This window comes from Arachis hypogaea, chromosome 20 (assembly GCF_003086295.3).
Source record: "Arachis hypogaea cultivar Tifrunner chromosome 20, arahy.Tifrunner.gnm2.J5K5, whole genome shotgun sequence".
Taxonomy (NCBI): Eukaryota; Viridiplantae; Streptophyta; class Magnoliopsida; order Fabales; family Fabaceae; genus Arachis; species Arachis hypogaea.
Genome location: NC_092055.1, coordinates 72,591,340 through 72,605,226, shown reverse-complemented (window position 1 = coordinate 72,605,226; position 13,887 = coordinate 72,591,340). Strand labels below are relative to the sequence as shown.

The 13,887-nt window shown below is 39.9% G+C and overlaps 1 non-coding gene across 1 annotated transcript; it reads left to right on the top strand.

Moving 5' to 3' along the window:
- Positions 1-12,350: 12,350 nt before the first annotated feature.
- Positions 12,351-12,458, top strand: LOC112787196 (small nucleolar RNA R71). Its single transcript, XR_003194623.1, has one exon. It is a non-coding gene; the product is annotated as a small nucleolar RNA R71 (small nucleolar RNA).
- Positions 12,459-13,887: the final 1,429 nt, after the last annotated feature.

The following is a 13,887-nucleotide window of genomic DNA, read 5'->3' as shown; positions in this document are numbered from 1 at the left end:
GGTGATGAGTTGTGGCTTTAGTTCAAAGTTGTTGGCATGTATGGTTGGCCTTTGGATGCTACTCCCACAGTTTTCTGGGTTTGGGTTGATGTAAGAGCCTAGAACTCTTTTCTCTTGCCCAGCATGATTTGCTAGACCTTCTCTGCCATGGTTGTGAGCCTCTTCTTCATGATGGTTCCCCATGTTTTCATCCATATCTGGTTCAAAGTACTCCTCCTCTTCCTCAGCACCAACTACTCTATTTCCTCTTGCTTCCCTCCTTAATCTAAGGAAGGTCCTCTCAGGTTCAGAATCATAGGAAGTTGAAGCCCCGCTTCTTCTCCCTGTCATACAACCAACAAGGCACAAGCAAGGAAATAATTGCAGAAAGTACTCTTGTTAAAATTGCTGTTAGTGTGAGTGGTGCAATATATCAAACAGTTAGTGGGTTAGTGAACTGAATAGTAAATAACTAAGAAAAAGGAGTAGGGGGGATGGAGAAAAATAACTAAAACTGAAAGTAATTAACTCAAACAGAAATTTAAATCAGACAAAAGAAAAATGATCAATCTAGTTATCCTCCAATTTAATCATTGTTGATACAAAATTAATCCCCGGCAACGGCGCCATAAACTTGATAGTATGGAAACTTGTCTCTCAACAATTTTCCTTCGGCAAGTATACCGAATTGTCATCAAGTAAAAACACACAATAGAGTGAGGTCGAATCCCACAGGGATTGATTGGTCAAGCAACTTTAATTAGAGGAATGTTCTAGTTGAGCGAAGCAGAATTTGGTTTGAGAGTTGCAGGAAATTAAATGGCGGGAAAGTAAATAGCAGAAAATGTAAATTGCTGGAAATAAAGAGCTGAATGTAAATGGAGAAAAGTAAATTGCAGAATCTTAAATGGGAATAGGGAAGATGCTCATAAAAGTAAATTGCATAAATTAAAGAGAATGGGTAAGATCAAAAATGGGGATTCATTGGGCTTAGGAGATGTTGCATTCTCCGGATCAAGTTCATTTTCATCTCTTCCTCAATCAATGCATTCATTGATCTCCTTGGCAATCTTTAGTGATCGAATTCCAATTCCTTGGTAATTCAATCTCTCAAATCTTGATCAATAGCCAATTCCTTGGTCAATTGCTCATGAGAAGAGATGAAGTATGGTCACTGATTATACCACATGCATTCCCAAATCAAGTGTTGGTAGGATTATAGTCACCATACCCAACCAAACCCAATTTGGTCCAACATGAGAAAGCATTTCTAGCATGATCTCTTCATTCCTCTTCCAAGGTTCAGAAGAGATCCAAGTATGAATAGCTTCTTTTCCAAGACAACTATCCAATTGGATGAAGATTGAAAGCTTTCTAGTAAAATCAAGAGAAAAGATAGAAGAAGAGTAATGAAAATTAGTATTGATCCATCAAATTACAACAGAGCTCTCCAACCCAATGAAAGGGGTTTAGTTGTTCATAGCTCTGGAAATGGAAAACAAAGATGGAGAATACATCATGAAAACTAGAACTAGAAGTGCAGAGAAAGTAACTTATACAGAGAGTAGTTCCCAATTTCCAATCCCCCAAAAAGCTTCTTTCTAATTCAAAACTACCCCTATATATACTACTCTTCTGATCTTCTAGTTAGTTCTTCAAGTCTTGGATATGGGCCTTTGGATCTTGAGTTTGAAGCAGTTATCTTCCGCAGTGGGCTTAGCTTTACTTGCAGAGAGAAAGTGTGGAGTAGGCAGGGTGTTTAGCTCAGGACGTTAGTGGCGTTAACGTTAAGTGAGAGTGTGGGTTCGAGAACGTTAGTGGCAATCACCTTTTTCACTAACGTTCCTCACCCAAGGATAATCCACGTTAACTTCAACGTTAGTGGCACCAACGTGACCACTAACGTTGCCTCTTGATCCTTCGCACACGTTATTAGGACTCACCTTTTCCAATAACGTTGAGAGACTTCCTTTCCCCCTACGTTAGAGTCCACGTTAACTTAGTTAACGTGGCTCTTAACGTAAGCTTGCCAATCCTTCGAGAACTTTAGTGACACTTACTTTTGTCACTAACGTTCCAATGTGCCCCTACTTCCCACGTTAGAGTCCACGTTAACTAGGTTAACGTGGCTTCTAACGTAGTAATGCTAGCCATCTCCAACGTTAGTGACAAAGGTAAGTGTCACTAACGTTGGCTCATCATCTCTCTTATCTACGTTAGCTTCCACGTTAACTGAGTTAACGTGGGAGTTAACGTTGCTCATAGTGGCTTGTGTGGGTTCACCCCAACATTAGTGACAAAGGTAAGTGTCACTAACGTCGGCGATCACATGCTTTCTCCACGTTAGCCTCCACATTAACTAAGTTAACGTGGGAGTTAACGTGGCTCATTGTGGCTTGGCCAACGTTAGTGACAAAGGTGAGTGTCACTAACGTTGGCTTCTCTTTTGCTTTCCAACGTTAGAGTCCATGTTAACTGAGTTAACGTGGCTCTTAACGTGGCCACTTATGAGCTTGGTCCAACGTTAGTGACAAAGGTGAGTGTCACTAACATTGGCTCCACTTTCTTTCTTCCACGTTAGAGTTCACGTTAACTTAGTTAACGTGACTCTTAACGTGGGCTATGATGGCTTCGAGGACGTTATTGGCGATTACTTTTCTCATTAAGGTTGCAAGCTAGCTCCCATTCCACGTTGGTGGTCACGTTAGTTAGACTAACGTGGCTGCCAACATGGCTCTTTCTTGCTTCCTTTGTCCTGAAATCAAGCAATACAGTGCATCAAAGTTCTAATCCACATCATGAGACATGCATCATCCAATTTGTCATCTAATTCATGCAAAATTCTCATGAAATCATGTAAAGTGCTCAATGTATGCTTAAATCAAGATGTAAGTGAAATTCTACCCAAAACTTGCTTATTTCCTAAGAAAATGCATGAAACTACCCTAAAACAGTAAAGAAAAGGTCAGTGAAACTGACCAAAATGCCCTGGCATCATCACCTTCACCCAATCATATTGGGAAGACCATTCTTAGCTACAGCCAGAGCGCTCATAGATGTGGAGCAAGGAGAGCTAATACTGAGGATACATGACGAACAACTCACCTTCAACGTCTTCAAAACCTCACAAGAAGCAAGTCAGGAAGGCAAGGAACTAAGGGCAGAGCATGACAGAGCAATGGTGGGAGAAAAAAAGCATTGAAGCACAAGCAGTACACCCTGGAATTCCTTTGGGTGATGAACAAGAGAATCAGCAGCTATCACAGCTAAAGGAAACTCAAGTGGAGCCAAAACCACCAGAATCATATGAGACCAGCAACAAAATCTCCCTAGGGAAAGATACCACAAAGAGCAGGATAACAGCAAAAGAAACAAAGAAGAAAGTACCAAGGAGATGGAGGAATAAAAAGATCCCTACAGAAGATTTCTCTCCAGGGGATAAAGTGATCTCAGCTTACTTCCTAGATATCCCACCTCATCTCCCCACCATCCCATCTCAGTTACCTAAGGTTTTCACCATCAACAAAGTTCTCTCCCTAGAACATGTGGAGATCATTGATGAAGCCAATGGATATAGGTTTACTGCAAGAGGGGAAGATCTAAAGCATTACCAACCAGCATGACAAAGGCAGAACGTCAAGCTAGTGACGCTAAAGAAGCACTTCATGGGAGGCAACCCATGTTTTACATGCTTTTAAAAGTAGTTAATAAAGCAGGGTTCAGGGATTTCAACTCAACTTGACATGCACTTGAATGAATCCTTTTGTGCAACATATAGTGAGGAACAAGTTTGGTGTTCAAGGCACACTAAGAGAACATAAATGTAACCCATATCATGTCACTCTTAGGGGCCTTGAACAAATATTTTACACCACATGGCACCAAACTAAGTTTGGTGTTGCCAATGTTGCATACATGGATGTTGAGTTAGTCAGTTGGTGTGCACTCATGAACAGCACTTAGTAGTTAGAAACAAAAATTTTAAAAAGTAGTTATTCTTTTAATTTTGCCGCCACTTTCCACAAGTTTTCTTTTAATCACATTTCTTTTATTTTGTAGGAGAATTGGTGGAACAATTGAAGGGTTTGGCTACCACAAAAGGAGAGGACTATACACGTGTCTCCAAGGGGATTGCATTGGGAATGGTTGCCATGAACATTGGAAAAAGAACAAGCTTGGAAACTGAACCAACACCATCATAAAGTTGATGATCCTTGTGCTCATCCCATGCTAAACCCCATCCGTCCATCACACAACCACCCCATCAATCCACACCTTCTATTCACTCACCAATCACTCACCACTTCTCTATATAAGTGGTTCTTAGTTCATAACCCTTCCACATTCCAATTCCCATTCCTTATACTCCACACCTCCGGAACTCAAATTCCTTCACTACACCCAATCTTAACCCAACTGAATTCTCCCATCTATCCATATCTTCCACCACCTTCACACATCAACTCCTACTCATGGCATCATCAAGCTCCAAGAGGCAAAAGAGGAAGGAACCGGTGGAGAGCATTCCTTTCGGTGAAGGGAAGTTCAAAACTGCATTCCATGAACGTGAATTTGAACGGATAAAGCTCAAGAAGATATTGCCTGAGTTAACATTCCAATTCAACGAAGATGAATGCCCACAGATTCGAGAGAAGATCGAGCAAAGGGGTTGGCAAAGGCTCACGAACCCAGAAGCAAAGATATGCAAACCTCATCAAAGAATTCTATGCAAATGTCGTCAGAGAAGACAAAACCAAGGCCCCCACCTTCAAGAGTTACATAAGAAGAACAGAAGTGGACTTCAGCCCCAATGCCATAACAAGGGTTCTTCAGCTGAAATCACCACATTTTGATGAGCCCAGTTATCACGTGAGAATAAGTAATGGCCCCGACAATGATGAACTTGAAGAAATTGTGAATGATATGTGTGTTATAGGATCTGACTGGGAAAGGTATTCAGATAGAAGACCTCGGTTCATCAGGAGAGGAGACCTCATCCCGGAAGCCAAGGGATGGTTTAAACTTGTGAGGAGATCTATCCTCCCAGCTGCAAACAATTCTGAGGTCAACGTAACTCGAGCTACTATGGTACACTGCTTAGTAATGGGCGGAAGCATCAATGTGAACGAAATTATAGCTGAGGGGATTCAAGAATCAGCCGAGAAGAATGATCCAGGTGCTAGACTTTGGTTCCCCAGCACCATCCTTAGGCTGTGTACGAAAGCCAAGGTAGTCTTCAAGGACAGCAACCCAACTTGGGTAAACCCTGGAAGGATGGTTACACTTCAGCGTATAACGTATGTGACACCCGCCCAACAACAAAGAACGCCTCAAATAGGGAGAAGAACACCACAAGAAGAACCTCACCAAGAAGAACCTCAACAGGAAGAATATCAGCAAGAAGAGTACTATGATCCAACCAACATCAACCTGAATCACATTCACGGAGCCATTGAGGAGCTAGCGAGGAGTTATATGGAGGGACAAGAACAACAACTACACGTTCAAGCCCAAAGGATGGATCGTCAAGAAGAACTCCTTTCTAATTGGATGAATCAACAAAGGGAGTGGCAGAAACAGCAAATGGAACATTATTCCCAGCTTACTCAAGCCATCAATCAAGTGACTGAAAGGCAAGAGCGTCAAGATAAACACCTTCAAGAACTCAACCAACGCCAGCTAGCTCAGACGAAGGCATTCAATGAGTTCAGCGTACTGAATGAAGGACGACAACTACATAGGGAGGAGTTCAACATAAACACTCAAGCCAAGTTGAACTATATGTCTAGTCATATGCATAATCTACACTCTGCAATCCCTAGGTATGATGAGGTCCAAAAAGATCTCACAGAACAAGAGGAAAGGAAGGTGAAACAGCAGAAGGAAACATTGAAAAAGAAGATGGAAGATGTTGGCTTCTGGAAGAAGTTGATTGTAAAAAGCAAGGGAAGTGGGAGTGCAAGCACTCAAGAAAAACACAAGGAGGACAAACAGGAAGGAGAGCATGAGCACACCCAAGAGTAAAAGGTGGTGGAGTTCCCTCATTGTCCCATCTTTTTCAAGTTTTAAATAAGGAAAATCATGTATGAAATAGAACATGCTTCCATAGTAGTTTAGAATTTTCAATTCTGTTTTTAGTATTCTCCTTGCTTAGGTCTATGATTGCTAGTCAAATTGCCTGTTCTCAATTCCATCTTGCTTATTGTATGCTTGTCCTTTTTAAGCTAAATAAAAAGAGATGTTATGAAAGACCAGAGTGGAGTTCAATTTGTGGAGTAAGTTCTTAGATTTGTAGTGTAGTAATCACTTAGCTAAGTTGGTTCACCAACAAGGTGAGAAGGCAACTATCTGTCCTAAATCATATGCTTGAAACATACCCCATGAGACTAGCTAAATAATAAGATCCTAATAAGAAAAAGGAAAAGAACAATAAGAGTTGAAAAAGAAAGAAAAGTTAATAAAGAATAAGGCTAGGCACCAAAGGCTTGAATCTTGAGGGATGTGTCTGTGGTGCTCTTGTACCAAGGATCTGCTTGGATGAATAAGTTCTTAGGAGTGCTTCATCACTTGGTAACTTGGGTTAACTAACCCGGGATTATCAACTGAAAATCCACTATCAAGAGCAACCTTGCTACAGAACATTTAGTAACCCAAAGAGGTGCTGGACACCAAGACCTCAAGGGAAGAAAATAACAAACCATGTGCCTGTAGTGTGCATGTATGGGGAGAGAGACTTGAGGGAGTAAGTCCTTAGGGGTGTGGTGCGCAGAAATTGTGATTACACTTTGATTATGTAAAATTCATCGCTCTTTCTTTCACTGGTAATGGCGCCAAAAACATGATGCCAATACCATGGTTCACAACTTCGCACAACTAACCAGCAAGTGCACTGGGTCGTCCAAGTAATACCTTACGTGAGTAAGGGTCGAATCCCACGGAGATTGTTGGTATGAAGCAAGCTATGGTCACCTTGTAAATCTCAGTCAGGCAGATATAAATTGATAATGGTGTTTTCGAATAATAATAAAATAAACATAGAATAAAGGATAGAAATACTTATGTAAATCATTGGTGAGAATTTCAGATAAGCGAATAGAGATGCTTTCGTTCCTCTGAACCTCTGCTTTCCTGCTATCTTCATCCAATCAGTCTTACTCCTTTCCATGGCTGGCTTTATGTGATACATCACCATTATCAATGGCTACTTTCGGTCTTCTCTCGGGAAAATGATCCAAATGCCTTGTCACGGCACGGCTAATCGTCTGGAGGCATCACCCTTGTCAATGGTTTCATCTTATCCTCTCAGTGAAAATGGTCAACGCACCCTGTCACGGCATGGATATTCATCTGTCGGTTCTCGATCATGCTGGAATATGATTTACTATCCTTTTGCGTCTGTCACTACGCCCAGCAATCGCGAGTTTGGAGCTCGTCACAGTCATTCAATCATTGAATCCTACTCGGAATACCACAGACAAGGTTTAGACTTTCCGGATTCTCTTGAATGCCGCCATCATTCTAGCTTACACCACGAAGATTCCGATTAAGAAATCTAAGAGATACTCATTCAATCTAATGTAGAACGGAAGTGGTTGTCAGGCACGCGTTCATAGGGAATGATGATGATTGTCACGTTCATCACATTCAGGTTGAAGTGCGAATGAATATCTTAGAAGCGAAATAAGATGAATTGAATAGAAAACAGTAGTACTTTGCATTAATCTTTGAGGAACAGCAGAGCTCCACACCTTAATCTATGGAGTGTAGAAACTCTACCGTTAAAAATATATAAGTGAAAGGTCCAGGCATGGCCGAGATGGCCAGCCCCCAAAACGAGATCACAGGATCAAAATACAATCCAGGATATCAAATACAATAGTGAAATGTCCTATTTATAATAAACTAGCTACTAGGGTTTACAGAAGTAAGTAATTGATGCATAAATTCACTTCCGGGGCCCACATGGTGTGTGCTTGGGCTGAGCTTGAGTGTTGCACATGTAGAGGTCCTTCTTGGAGTTGAACGCCAGTTTTTGTGCCAGTTTGGGCGTTCAACTCTGGTTTTGGATCCTTTTCTGGCGCTGGACGCCAGATTTGGGCAGAGAGCTGGCGTTGAACGCCAGTTTGCGTCATCTAAACTTGCCCAAAGTATGGACTATTATATATTGCTGGAAAGCCCTGGATGTCGACTTTCCAACGCAATTGGAAGCGCGCCATTTCGAGTTATGTAGCTCCAGAAAATCCACTTTGAGTGTAGGGAGGTCAGAATCCAACAACATCAGCAGTCCTTCTTCAACCTCTGAATCTGATTTTTGCTCAAGTCCCTCAATTTCAGTCAGAAAATACCTGAAATCACAGAAAAACACACAAACTCATAGTAAAGTCCAGAAATGTGAGTTTAACATAAAAACTAATGAAAACATCCCTAAAAGTAACTAGATCCTACTAAAAACATACTAAAAACAATGTCAAAAAGCGTATAAATTATCCGTTCATCACAACACCAAACTTAAATTGTTGCTTGTCCCCAAGCAACTGAAAATCAAATAGGATAAAAAGAATAGAATATACTATAAATTCCAAACTATCAATGAAACATAGCTTCAATCAAATGAGCGTGACTTATAGCTTTTTGCCTCTTGAATAGTTTTGGCATCTCACTTTATCCATTGAGGTTCAGAATGATTGGCATCTATAGGAACTCAGAGTTCAGATAGTGTTATTGATTCTCCTAGTTCAGTATGATGATTCTTGAATACAGCTATTTTATGAGTCTTGGCCGTGGCCCTAAGCACTTTATTTTCCAGTATTACCACCGGATACATAAATGCCACAGACACATAATTGGGTGAACCTTTTCAGATTGTGACTCAGCTTTGCTAAAGTCCCCAATTAGAGGTGTCCAGGGTTCTTAAGCACACTCTTCTTTTGCTTTGGACCTTGACTTTAACCGCTCAGTCTCAAGTTTTCACTTGACATCTACACACCACAAGCGCATGGTTAGGGACAGCTTGGTTTAGCCGCTTAGGCCAGGATTTTATTCCTATAGGCCCTCCTATCCACTGATGCTCAAAGCCTTGGGATCCTTTTTATTTCCCTTGCCTTTTGATTTTAAGGGTTATTGTCTTTTTGCTCTTGCCTCTTGGTTTTAAGAGCTTTGTCTTTTTCTGCTTGCTTTTTCTTTTTCTTTCTATTTTTTTTCGCCTATTTTTTTTTCTGCAAGCTTTGTTCTTTGCTGCTTTTTCTTGCTTCAAGAATCATTTTTATGATTTTTCAGATTATCAAATAACATGTCTCCTAGTCATCATTCTTTCAAGAGCCAACATATTTAACATTCTTAAACAACAACTTCAAAAGACATATGCACTGTTCAAGCATTCATTCAGAAAACAAGAAGCATTGTCACCACATCAATATAATTAAGCTAAGTTCAAGGATAAATTTAAAACTCATGTACTTCTTGTTCTTTTGAATTAAAACATTTTTTATTTAAGAGAGGTGATGGATTCATAGGACATTCATAACTTTAAGACATAGTTACTAACTACTAATGATCATGTAATGAAGACACAAACATAGATAAGCACATAACATAGAAAACGAAAAACAGAAGAAATAAGAACAAGGAATGAATCCACCTTAGTGATGGGTGCGTTTCTTTCTTGAGGAACCAATGACGTCCTTGAGCTCTTCTATGTCTCTTCCTTGTCTTTGTTGCTCCTCCCTCATTGCTTTTTGATCTTCTCTTATTTCATGAAGGATGATGGAGTGCTCTTGATGTTCCACCCTTAGTTGCTTCCAATAATTGTGTGGAAGAAAATGTATCCCCTGAGGTATCTCAGGGATCTCTTGATTTGCAGTCAAATGTTCTACCACTGAGCTATAGACCCTTGATGGAAGCTTTTGTCTTCCCTTCCCTTCTTTTAGAGGTTTAGGTGCCATCAATGGTAATGGAAAAACAAAAAGCTTATGCTTTTACCACACCAAACTTAGAATGTTGCTCGCCCTCGAGCAAAAGAAGAAAGAATAGAAGAAGAAGAAGATATGGAGGAGATGGAAGAGTGTGTATATGGATATGAGTGGTGAATGGAGAATAGAAGGGATGAGAGATTGAGGTGATTGGTGAAGGGTTTAATGGGATTGTGTGAAAGACAGTGGTGAGGGATGAGAAGAAGTGAGTGGAGGTAGGTGGGGATCCTGTGGGGTCCACAGATCCTGAGATGATCCTGTGGGGTCCACAGATCCTGAGGTGTCAAGGCATTTACATCCCTGCACCAATTTAGGCATGCAAAATGCCCTTGCACACAACTCTGGGCGTTCAGCGCCAGGTTGGTGCCCATTTTGGGCGTTCAACGCCCATTTGTTGCCATTTCTGGCGTTGAACGCCAGAACCATGCTTGTTCTGGGCGTTCAGTGCCAGGATGCTGCCCATTTTGGGCGTTCAGCGCCAGAACCATGCTCTGTTCTGGCGTTGAACGCCAGGCAGGTGCTTCCTCCAGGGTGTGATTTTTCTTCTGCTGTTTTTGATTCCGTTTCCAATTTTTATATTTATTTTGTGACTCCACATGATCATGAACCTAAGAAAATATGAAAAACAAAAATATAGTTAGATAAAGAAACATTGGGTTGCCTCCCAACAAGCGCTTCTTTAATGTCAATAGCTTGACAGTGGGCTCACATGGAGCCTCACAGATGTTCAGAGCATTGTTGAGGCTCTCCAACACCAAACTTAGAGTTTGGATATGGGAGTTCAACACCAAACTTAGAGTTTGGTTGTAGCCTCCCAACACCAAACTTAGAGTTTGACTATGGGGACTTTATTTGACTCTGCTTTGAGAGAAGCTTTTTCTGCTTCCTCTCCATGGATGAAGAGAGAGATCCTTGAGTTGTAAACACAAGGTTGTCCTCATTCAATTGAAGGATTAATTCTCCTCTGTCCACATCAATCACAACTCTTGCTGTGGCTAAGAAAGGTCTTCCTACGATGATGGATTCATCCTCTTCCTTTCCAGTATCCAGGACTATGAAATCAGCAGGGATGTAAAGGCCTTCAACCTTTACTAACACGTCCTCTACTTGTCCATAAGCCTGTTTTCTTGAATTGTCTGCCATCTCTAATGAGATTTTAGCAGCTTGCACCCCATAGATTCCCAGTTTCTCTATTACAGAGAGGGGCATGAGGTTTATTCCTGAACCAAGGTCACACAGAGCCTTAAAGATCATGGTGCCTATGGTACAAGGTATTATGAACTTTCCAGGATCCTGTCTCTTCTGAGGCAATGTCAGTTAATCCAGATCACTTAGTTCATTGATGAACAAGGGAGGTTCATCTTCCCAAGTTTCAATACCAAATAATTTGGCATTCAGCTTCATGATTGCACCAAGAAACTTGGCAGTTTGCTCTTCAGTAACATCCTCATTCTCTTTAGAAGAGGAATACTCATCAGAGCTCATGAATGGCATAAGGAGGTTCAATGGAATCTCTATGGTCTCTAGATGAGCCTCAGAGTCCTTTGATTCCTCAGAGGGAAGCTCCTTATTGACCACTGGACGTCCCAGGAGGTCTTCCTCCTTGGGATTCACGTCCTCTCCTTCCCTTACAGGTTCGGCCATGGTGCTTATGTCAATGGCCTTACACTCTCCTTTTGGATTCTCTTCTGTATTGCTTGGGAGAGTACTAGGAGGGATTTCAGTGATTCTTTTACTCAGCTGGCCCACTTGTGCTTCCAGATTTCTAATGGAAGACCTTGTTTCATTCATGACACTTACATAGGCCTTAGATAGATCAGAGACTAAGTTTGCTAAGCTAGATGGATTCTGCTCAGAATTCTCTGTCTGTTGCTGAGTGGATGATGGAAAAGGTTTATTATTGTTAAACCTGTTTCTTCCACCATTATTAAAGCCTTGTTGATGCTTTTGATCCTTCCATGAGAAATTTGGATGATTTCTCCATGATGAATTATAGGTGTTTCCATAAGGTTCACCTAAGTAATTCACCTCTGCTATTGCAGGGTTCTCAGGATCATAAGCTTCTTCTTCAGGAGAAGCCTCTTGAGTACTGTTGGATGCAGCTTGTATTCCATTCAGACTCTGAGAAATCATATTGACTTGCTGAGTCAATATTTTGTTCTGAGCCAATATGGCATTCAGAGTATCAATTTCAAGAACTCCCTTCTTCATAGGCGTCCCATTACTTACAGGATTCCTCTCAGAAGTGTACATGAACTGGTTATTAGCAACCATGTCAATGAGTTCTTGAGCTTCTGCAGGTGTTTTCTTTAGGTGAATGGATCCACCTGCAGAAGTATCCAATGACATCTTTGCCAATTCAGACAAACCATCATAGAAGATATCCAGGATGGTCCATTCTGAAAGCATGTCAGTAGGACACTTTTTGGTCAGTCCTTTGTATCTCTCCCAAGCTTCATAGAGGGATTCACCTTTTTTCTGTCTGAAGGTCTGAACGTCCACTCTAAGTTTACTAAGCTTTTGAGGAGGAAAGAACTTGGCTAAGAAAGCCGTGACCAGCTTATCCCAAGAGTTCAGGCTATCTCTGGGTTGAGAGTCCAACCACACTCTAGCTCTATCTCTTACAGCAAAAGGGAAAAGCATGAGCCTGTAGACTTCAGGATCTACTCTATTAGTCTTACAGTATCACAGATCTGCAAGAATTCAGTTAAGAACTGAAAAGGGTCTTCAGATGGAAGTCCATGAAGCTTGCAGTTCTGCTGCATCAGAGAAACTAATTGAGGTTTTAGCTCAAAGTTGTTTGCTCCAATGGCAGGAATGGAGATGCTTCTTCCATGTAAATTGGAATTAGGTGCAGTAAAGTCACCAAGCATCCTCCTTGCATTATTATTATTTTCGGCTGCCATCTCCTCTTCTTGTTCGAAAATTCCTGACAGGTGCTTGTTGGATAGTTGTAATTTAGCTTCTCTTAATTTTCTCTTCAGAGTCCTTTCAGGTTCTGGATCTGCCTCAACAAGAATATTCTTGTCCTTGCTCCTGCTCATATGACAAAGAAGAGGGCACAGAAAAATAATAATAATAGAGATCCTTTTTTTTTCTTTTTTTTTTTTGAGTGAGGGAGATATGTTAGTAGATGAATAAACAAATAGAAGGAGATGAGAGAGAAGAGAATTTTTGAAAATTATTTTTGAAAAAGGAGTTAGTGATTTTCAAAAATAGTTTTTGAAAAAGGTTAGTAATTTTCGAAAATTAAAATCAAAATAATTAGTTAGTTAAAAAGAATTTTTGAAAAAGAGGGAAGATATTTTCGAAAACTAGAGGAGATAGTTAGTTAGGTAGTTTTGAAAAAGATAAGAAACAAACAAAAAGTTAGTTAATTAGTTAAAACAAATTTTGAAAATCAATTTTGAAAAGATAAGAAGATAGGAAGTTAGAAAAGATATTTTGAAATCAAATTTTTGAAAAAGATAAGATAAGAAGATATTTTTGAAAAGATATGATTGAAATTAGTTTTTTAAAAAGATTTGATTTTTAAAATCACAATTAATGACTTGATTCACAAGAAATCACAAGGTATGATTCTATAACTTAAAGTTTGAATCTTTCTTAACAAGTAAGTAACAAACTTGAAATTTTTGAATCAAAACATTAATTGATTATGTTATTTTCGAAAATTTGATATAAAAATAAGAAAAAGGTTTTTGAAAAATATTTTTGGAATTTTCGAAAATAACTAAGAAAATTGAAAAAGATTTGATTTTTGAAAAAGATTTTGAAAAAGGTGAGATTTTTAAATTGAAAATTTTGATTTGACTCATGAAAACAACTAGATTTTAAAAAATTTTGAAAGAGTCAAATCTAATTTTCGAAATTTTAAGAGAGAACAAGGGAAAGATATTTTTTTGATTTTTTTGAATTTTTAATGATGAGAGAGAAAAAC